Here is a 9,454-nt window from a genome sequence, read left to right on the forward strand (position 1 = left end):
CTGGCAATCTTGGCGACTAGACGAGCAGGTGGCCAATCCAGGGACAACTGCCATTGATGCGGATGTAACAGGTGTATTAAAAAATAATTTATATTTCACCAAAGATCCATCCTGCTGTGTTACTTTGCTTTGTCAGTATTGGTTATGTATAAGTGTTTATTTATACATGTTTATTTTCTGTATTTATATTATGGGAGCTTTTATTTTGTTTGTGTGACCTTTGACTTTCCACGAAGTCACTTGCTGTAGCTGCGTGCTATTTTCCTCAGTTGCCTAGAGGCCCCTGTTAAGAAATAAATATATATTCTTATTCTTATTTGCTGATTAGATTGTTTTATGAAAGGCCCAGACTTGACTAGGTCGCAGGCTGACAGGAAACTGCATGTTTTTGCAGCATATGAGGAGCAGACAGAGAGTGAAACTAAGTTCAGACGAATGATGACAGGTTGCCCTGGTAACAGACCTCAGAAAGGGGAAGTTATTGCAAGCTGCACAGGAAGTAAGACACAAAGAAAAGAGGAACGGAGTAAAAGGAGTTGTTTGTATCGAAACTGTGTGACGTGTGAAGTACCAAAATAACACCTATATGAGACTCATGTTGAGCTTCTAATGTTAGAGATTCTGCAACTGGCTTTGGGCTGTGCAGGGCTCTGTCTTCCGGAAGATGATTGAATAAAGAATTATAAATGTTTTGACCACTTCTGAATCGAGTTTTCTCTGTTCTATCATGGGGATCAAAGAATCGGGTTTAATACCCCACTGAGGAGAGGTGAGCGTAAGCTAGTGTTCTCAGTTACAGTGCGAATAAACACAGTTAAAGTAACTAAAAGTAATTCAAACAGTGCTCGTTCCCTCTGTGCATTTTGTCTCACTGTTCTGTTACATGTTTTAGTGTGAATTATTCTTTCTCTGTCAAGTACAGCACTTTATTGTAACATGCTAGTTAGCCATTCTCAGATGACAGCATAGGAGCATGCAGGCGGTTTCTCATGTGGTCCACTATCCTTCTCTCCCCCTTGAAGGTGTTCATGCGGAAGTCCAGTAAAGTGAAGTCGCTGTACTGTTTTGTATTTTTTTAAAGAGGTATGTGAGCTCCCTCTTTTATTTTTGTGTCATGTATACTGGTTATATCTTTTGTTTGTTTGTGATGCATGTTCACTGTTTGAACGTACTGTTAGATATATTTAACTAAAAAAAATATGTAAAATTGCCACTGGTAAATGAAGTCTCCCTAAAGAATAATTTTGTTGATGAGGTAATTGTCGCTATATGGTCACAATGAAGTGCATTTTAATTTGTTAGATATGTTTATAAATACATTTTAGTATTTTAGCAGTTTTATTTGTTAATTAGATTTGTTGTGATGTTGCACCTCAGTCGCCTAGAGGCCCCGCTGAGGAGAGGTGTTCATGCAGAAGTCCAGTAAAGTGAAGTCGCTGTACTGTTTTGTTTTTATTATAAACAGTTATGGGAGAATAAATCCACCCCAGCTGGCAAAGTGAGAGCTGACTCCTCTGGTCATTCGCACAATGCAACGCAGAGAACTGACGGCAATCAGAGTTTAAGGCCAGACCAGCTACACGGAGAACCAGGCCACATTGCACGCTACTGTCCAACACTGAGCCCACGAAGCCTGGCACCTCAGCTGCCGTTAAACTAAGGCGGGGTGGCACAACAGAGGAACTGCCCCCCACCAGCAATCTGTCCTCGGCCAACCCACCGAATCACACTCAGCACCACATCACCACAGTCACGAGGGAGCGCACCAGAGTTAAGGGGGAAAGATCCCTTCTGGTGACTGTTGCTAACTGCACTGTGGATCACTGGTTCTGGCTAGTATTTAATTCTGTTTGAATTCTTTTGGCGACAGAGAAAGACTTCCGTCACAGAGTGGTCAAGTTCAAAAAATTATATTTATTTTATATTTCCAGAAAAGGAGAACTGCAGACACAAGCATGTACCCCCCAGTTCTAAAAGCATGGCCGGCGAAATACGTATATGTAGTTCTGCCATACGTCACACACCCACACAGAGCTTCGACCAAAACAACTCCCTCAGGTCTGACTAATGTGTGTGTATGTTACTAGTTCCGCTTTTTCTGTCTGGTTTCCTGTATTTTATTAATATGCCTCTGCAACTTCCTGTTTCTTAACTTCCCCTTACTGAAGCCTCTGTTGCTAGGCAACCTGTCACCCTCTGATCTAGTTCTTTCTGCCAGACTTTATTACAAAGTACAAAAACAATATAATCAGAAAATAAGCACAAAAAAATATATATTTATATTTTGTCACTAGCCAGCATCCAGGACCAATGCATCATTGGTCTGGACCTGCTGGCCAAATGGGAGGCCACGGTGGATGGGTCAAGAGCAATCCTTTACCTGGGCAAGGAGGCTGTGGAGCTCCACACCACCAAGGAAGTCCCGCTGCCTGCCTCCACTTTTTCAGCCAGTGTCAGGAAGCCTGAGGGCCTGTCGCCACTGGCGGTGGAAGGGGCCTCCCCTTATTCAGCATTACAGCAACTGTCCACTGAGACCAAGAAAGCTGTCGAGGACCTATACCAGAGGAGCTGCGAGGGTCTGATCAACAACAGCAGCTGCGGGAGTTACTTGACTTGTTTGCTGACATCTTTGCAGCCAAGGATGAGGACTGCATACAAACCAGCCTGGTACAACACGACATTGACACTGGGGATGCACACCCCATCCACCTCTGCTCTTGTCACCTTCCCCTTGCCAAGTGTGCCGTAGCAGAGCAGAAGATCAGGGAAATGGCAGAGGCGGGCATCATAGAACGCTCAAACAGCCCCTGGGCAGCCCTGGCCGTGCTTGTTCGGAAAAAGGATGGTACCTGGTGATTTTGTGTCGACTATCGTCTACTCAACAACATCTCACGCAAGGACTTCTACCCATTGCCCTAGATTGACGATGCCCTCAACGACATTGCTGGGTCCTGCTGTTTGAGTTCCCTTGATTTGCGCAGTGGCTACTGGCAGGTGGAGCTGATGCCAGAGCCCCACCCAAAGACTGGTTTCTCCATTGGCCAGGGACTATGGCAGTTTAAGGTGACGCCCTTCGGCCTCTGCAATACCCCAGCCACATTCGAGCACCTAATGGACAGGGTTCTGGCTGACAGTATGATCTTCACGTGCTTCATCACAGAAGGTGTGCTTCAGCACACCTTCTGTGTACTCACTACCTAATTTATAGCCAAAGTATTCAATCACTGTCTCTGTACTGTTTTGCTAGCTTAGCTTAGCTCGTAGCACCATGGCTACTTCACCTGTCCCTCCTGCACTTTCCTGCTCATTGTGTCAGATGTTTAGTTACTCCTCGGCCTCCTTTAGCAGTAATGATACTTGTAACAAATGTAGCATGTTTGCAGCTCTGGAGGTCAGGATTACTGAATTGGAGACTCGGCGTCACAACCTTCATTCACTCGTAGCTAGCCAGGCACCTGTAGCTGGTGCAGCCGAAGATAGTGTAGGCCCCGCTAGCTGTTCCCCGGCAGACCCCAAGCAGCTGGGGAAAGAGGGCGGCTGGGTGACGAGGACGCATAGTCTTAAACAGAAGCCCCAGGTACACCATCAACCTGTTCATGTGTCTAACTGTGTTTCCCCACTTGGCAACACACCTGCCGGGGGTCAAACTCTGGTAATTGATGATTCTGTTCTCAGACATGTGAAGCTAGAGACACCGGCAACCATAGTCAATTGTCTTCCAGGGGCCAGAGCAGGCCCCTTATGAGGAAAACATCAAGGGAACAGTTTACCCTGCCTGAGATAGGGTTACCGGGGCCCCGCCCTCCACAACAGTGGAGAGTAGATTTTATCACATTAGAGGTCATTCTGAAAGCGCTGTAACTAAGTTTAAGAATATAATCCACCCACTGTTATCATCTTCAATGCTCATCGAGCAGAGCAGCTATCTGAACACTACCACATCAGTGGTCGATTATCTTGTTAATAATTTTACATTCCTCACTACGTACGACTCTGCGTACGAGGTCTGTTAGCGGCTGGGTATCAGGAAGACCTGGATGACGCCACTGCATCCCCAAAGCGACACTTCAACGACACCCTACCCACCCAGCTTGCTATCCTGACCTCCCGCCAGCAGCGCGACTGGGATCAACACCTTCCCCTGGTCCTAATGGCCTACTGTTTGGCGGTCCAGGAATCTACTAAGTGCACTCCAGCGACCTTGATGTTCGGGCATGAGCTTCGTACCCCAGTGGACTTGGTCTTCGGATCCCCCCCATGGAATGTCCTCAAAGACGCCGTCGCCTTCCCCAACACCTCAGAGACTTTGCTATGGACTTGTCGGTTGCTGGGGACAGCTATCCACTCAGGTGGGGGCTGTGTGGCGTGTTGGGGGAGCAACTAGTTCTCTCCCATCATGCCTTGGGACATGTGCTGCTGTTTAGATGTCATTGTTTTATTGTTTATGGTTACGTTACTTTTAACTGTTTCTTGAATGTTGCATTTATACTGCGGTTTAAAGTCACAGACAGTTATTGTTTTATAGAATGAATGCAGTACCATAAGTGAGTTCTGTTATGCTGCTATTGACCCTCGAAGCACAGTGTAGCACCAGCAAATTATATGTATCTATATATATATAATTTTTTTCCAACTTAAATATATGAATGCTTTTCATTTTCCAGACGTGTTTGATTCAGTCTATATACTTGATCAAAAATTATATTGGAACAATTTGGCTCCAAGCAGAGCTGTTTATATCTTTTAGGGGTCCTTATGCAAGCATCATGGTCTCTGCTTTTTATACTCTCCCTCCATTATGTGTTTTTGTGTGTTTGTGTGTGTATGTATGTCTAGACGTCTTTGTCCATCCATCCTTTTCAGCATAGGTGTCAAACTCTGGCCCGCGGGCCAAATTTGGCCCGCAGCCTAATTACATTTGGCCCGCGAAGCCATACCAAATTACTATTAGAGCTGGCCTACTGGTATTATACAGCTAATATAAATATTGTTTAGTATTAAGCTTTGCTTTCTCCATATTTAGTTTTTCAGCAAAACTTGTTTGAGTCCATAAGAAGAGATTCATTCTTAAATCTGGAGGAAGATTTTTTTTTTCAATAAATATTAATGTTAGCCCGCGACCTTGTTCCAGTTTTGAATTTTGGCCCACTGTGTATTTGAGTTTGACACCCCTGCTTTTCAGGGTCGCGTGGTTTTAGTGTCAGGGTTACAGGTTATTGTCGGGTTTAAGCCAGGGGTTGGCAAACAGCTGGCACGTGAAGGGTTAACTGATGGCATGGCCATAGCTAGACTGGCCATCAGTCCAGCTATGATTTTTTTTCGTAACAGTTGTACATTTAATTTATCCACCGTCATACATTAAGCCAAGAAGAGTTCATTATACTAACAAGACGTATCAACGCTGGGCCAAAGTTCAGCACGTGGTTCAAGTTTGTAAATATCACTCAGCAGCCAGTCACAATGATGAAGCAGGTAGCATCAACACATAAATCTACCTGGCTTAAATCACAAGACCACCTCTGACCGAAAAGCTGTAGATATTTCTTGTTTGCACAAATGAATTATAGTGCATCTGCAGGTAAATGAACATCAAATCCCTCAGACTAAAATCTGTATTATTCTTTTAGTCTTAAGAACATATGTTGTATATTTATCACCCTTATGATAAAACCCATGTCAGCCATTGGTTTATGGACTTTGTATTTAGAAGCCTCAACATTTGCTTTATTGCTATTGCTTTGTTTTGTTTTTTTGTGAGCCTTTTTGGACCATATTAGGATGAGGGATCAGAATCTGGAGTCATGCAGACTACTGTTTCATTTAGCGTGAATCTATAACATTTGCACAGCAGATCCAAGTTGATCCACGTCATCTGCATAGAGGAGAACTTTAGTAGCAGGCTTGTATAAAGTGAAGCTTTGTGCTCAGATTTGCTGCAAACACTCGTTTTACTTCTGTTACCCTGTTTTGATGCAGAATTCAGTTGAAATCAGGCAAGAACGGGACTTTCTTTTTTAATGTGTTCTTGTGAATTGATTGTGTATCGCATACATTTGATTTGACTTTCTTCGAGACAACAGTCGTCCGCTGGCCAAAAAAGTTTTCCAAATACTTCCACGTGATTAAGCCTGGATTTAGAAAAGAATAGCAAAAAAAATCTGCACCTCCTGCTTCACATGCAATTTGTGTTGTGTGTTCAGAGGCGGTGGCAAGAGGGGAGACCTCGGCTCATCCAGCTGGACAGCCTGATCAGGAGGAGTCGAACATTAACTCAGGTCTTCCAGGGCACCCTGCAGACTCAGCTGCTGGCAACAGCGAGGGAGTGCGGCTGCCGCTGGGATGACGTGAACACCAAACAGGAGTCCATCACAGGTCGATTGCAGGTATGCGAGTCAGACCTTCTGAGGAGGGTTTCACTTTTCTCTCTTCTTTATAATTGACCCTTTTTTTCTCTCTCTCAGCTCCTTGTCTCAGAGTGTCCACCTGAGTGAGGTTTACCAGCTAACAGGAAACACCAGTGAAAAACTGAAACAACTGCAGGTGTGGCCTTGTTTTGATATAACATATATTTGATATGATACATACGTCAGAGACATTGTCCTAAACTGGACTAACAAAGGACCATGAGTCCAACATGAAACTTACCTTACATAAGGTAAGGCTGAAGTTCATTGATAATTTTAATCAAAAACTTGTTGTTGAAATATTTTTACTGAATATGCAAACATCTGCTGATGAAAATGTGTTGATTTATTGGTCTGTTATGAAGCTATTGCTATTTCTAATGTGTTTTTATCACTTTCTGATGTTTTATTAATTAAACAATACATGTATTAATTGTTGTGTTATCTATAGATATAGTATTTATATATATATTTATTTATTCATAGTATAGTAAAAATGTTTAATCATTACTGTTTAAATGACTAATATGTGACATGTATTAGTAGTGATGTGGTGCTGAGGGTTAAAATGCCTTTTTGTCTTTTGGTATACAGTATCTCTGTCCTGTCTTCCTTACCTCCCCCTTGCCACCCCTTCTTGAGCCTGGTTCTGCTGAGGTTTTCTTCCTGTTTAAATTTAGTTTTTTCTTCCCATTGTCTCCGAAGCCCTTGATTATGATGTTGGGTTTTTCTCTGTTTTGTTTGCATTATAATAGGGTCTTTACCATAGAATATAAAGTGACTTAAGGCAACTGTTAATGTGTTTTGGTTCTAGCACTACTCCATTGGATCATTTTTCAGAGCTATGTTCATATCGTAGCTCTGAAGAATCATATAGTCATATACTGTCTCCTGGATGTAGAAAAGCTATTTTTTTAAAACATTTCTTAAGGTTTCGGCTTTGTTTGTTTTTTTGTTTTTATTTCTCTACTGCCTGGAATGAAATGCTTAAACGTTGTTTTATTTATGTATTTATTTAATCATTAAGCACAACTGTACACAAAAATCCTGTCAAAACAAGAAATGTCAGGATGTCAAACAAGAACCAGATTCAACCAAAAACAGAAAAAAGAAATTTCACCATTTTATTTATTAATGAAAATCTAACTTTAACAAAAGATTCATAAAGAATGTATTTAGTAATTAAGAATATAGTATAAAGAATATAATAATAAAAAAAATCATCATATTTGCCAAAAAAAAGTTTGTCAAAATGTTTATATAGTTTCAACTCTTAGTCACATGTTTAAAAAGTACAATGTTTAGAATAAATACTGTGTGTGTGTGTGTGTGTGTGTGTGTGTGTGTGTGTGTGTGTGTGTGTGTGTGTGTGTGTGTGTGTGTGTGTTATGTTTTGGAAGCAAAAATATTATTTAATTAGTAAAGTAACCACAAACCCAAGCTGTCCCATAAATAGAATAGAAACTACTACTTCACCTCAAAGTTGTAAAATGTCATAAGGGCAAAAGTAAAAATTTAAGTACTCTACTAAAGTATAAGTATTTGACGTTGTTGTTTTAGTACAGGATCTTGAGTTATATGCCACATCCAAAATATGCATGGAGCAACACAGCAAGAAAACAGAGTGAGGTGAAAGGGGTGAAGTGGATCAGATTTTCACCACTGCAGGTGAATTTTAAGTCACTGTCCGTGGCTGGAGAGGTGAAGCTAACGAAACCTGGTGGTGTCCCAGTGACTGTGTTTCTGATCCATTCCTGGTACTTGGACACACGAGTGCCGATTTCTAGTTTCATTGGGTAACCATTGGAATCATGGAGGGTCATAACTCCACTCTGCACCCAGATTGATCCTTTTTTGATCATAATTGGAGCTCCTCTTTTCCACTGAGAAAAGAAATTGGTAAAAGTCAACATGGTAGCAGATAAATACAAAAATGGAAGTTTCAAAACAGAGAATGGAGAAGGCCAGCATTTATTTACAGTCTGTGTATATTTGTACAAAAATAATACATAAATAGCACTGGAGTTACTTTCAAGAAGTTAATAGTTTTCATGTTCTTTTTAACTGAAAAGATTAAAGACTGAAAACCCATTGGAGTTTTTTTTCTATTATAGTAAATTCATAAAATGAAATCTGACAAATATTTCTCACGATAAATGTGACTTTAGCTGGTAGACCTGTTCCACAAAGGAGCTCAGTCCTGTCATTTTAGAAAGAATTGTCTTATGGAAGATTCAAAATATATCAAATAAAATGATTTAGCTATTAAACAACCATAAGAACTGGTATGCTACTATATACATATATGAATAATTGCAGAAACAAAAACATAAATATTTTTTCACACTAGCATTTAACAAGTGATTACATAAGAAACAAATAAAAAGTTGTGATTACCCAACATGAATCTTGACTTCCAGCTCTGAGCCCAGCACAGATCATGTTCTCTGTGATCACTTTGTCATGTTTATAGTGGCACTGACACTCATTTCTTCCTACTATTGGAATAGTAACATCTGTTGGATGTTGGAGAAATACCCGTCACTATCTTTGAAACAGATTGCAGGATAGCAACTTTTGAAAGAATATATCATAAGACTGTAATATATATATATATATATATATATATATATATATATATATATATATATATATATATATATATATATATATATAGACATAGACATAGATTTTATTTTTACTTACAATCAAAACCACAACCAGTGACCCAGCTGCTGATCCCACTGTGAAAAGTGCTGTTTTTTGAGGCTAAGCAGATCGGCTGAATGTAGTCTGTGAAATACACAGGAGCTGACAGCTTCAGCAGACAAATGTCATTGTTGTATGTCGTGCTGTTGTATTCAGGATGACAAATTACTTCTTCAACTGTCCGAATCACCACATTTTGACTGAAACCTGACTGAATGTGCTGGCCCAGATGGACTTCTTTGTTGCTGAGTTTATCACTTGATTTTAAAAGAAGATTTAACAAAAAAACACAAAAGAGGAATCTTGTTATCACAGTTCAGAATAGATACTAAGAAATATTT

Source organism: Rhamphochromis sp. 'chilingali' (genome assembly GCF_963969265.1).
Source record: "Rhamphochromis sp. 'chilingali' genome assembly, chromosome: 1".
NCBI classification, from domain to species: Eukaryota; Metazoa; Chordata; class Actinopteri; order Cichliformes; family Cichlidae; genus Rhamphochromis; species Rhamphochromis sp. 'chilingali'.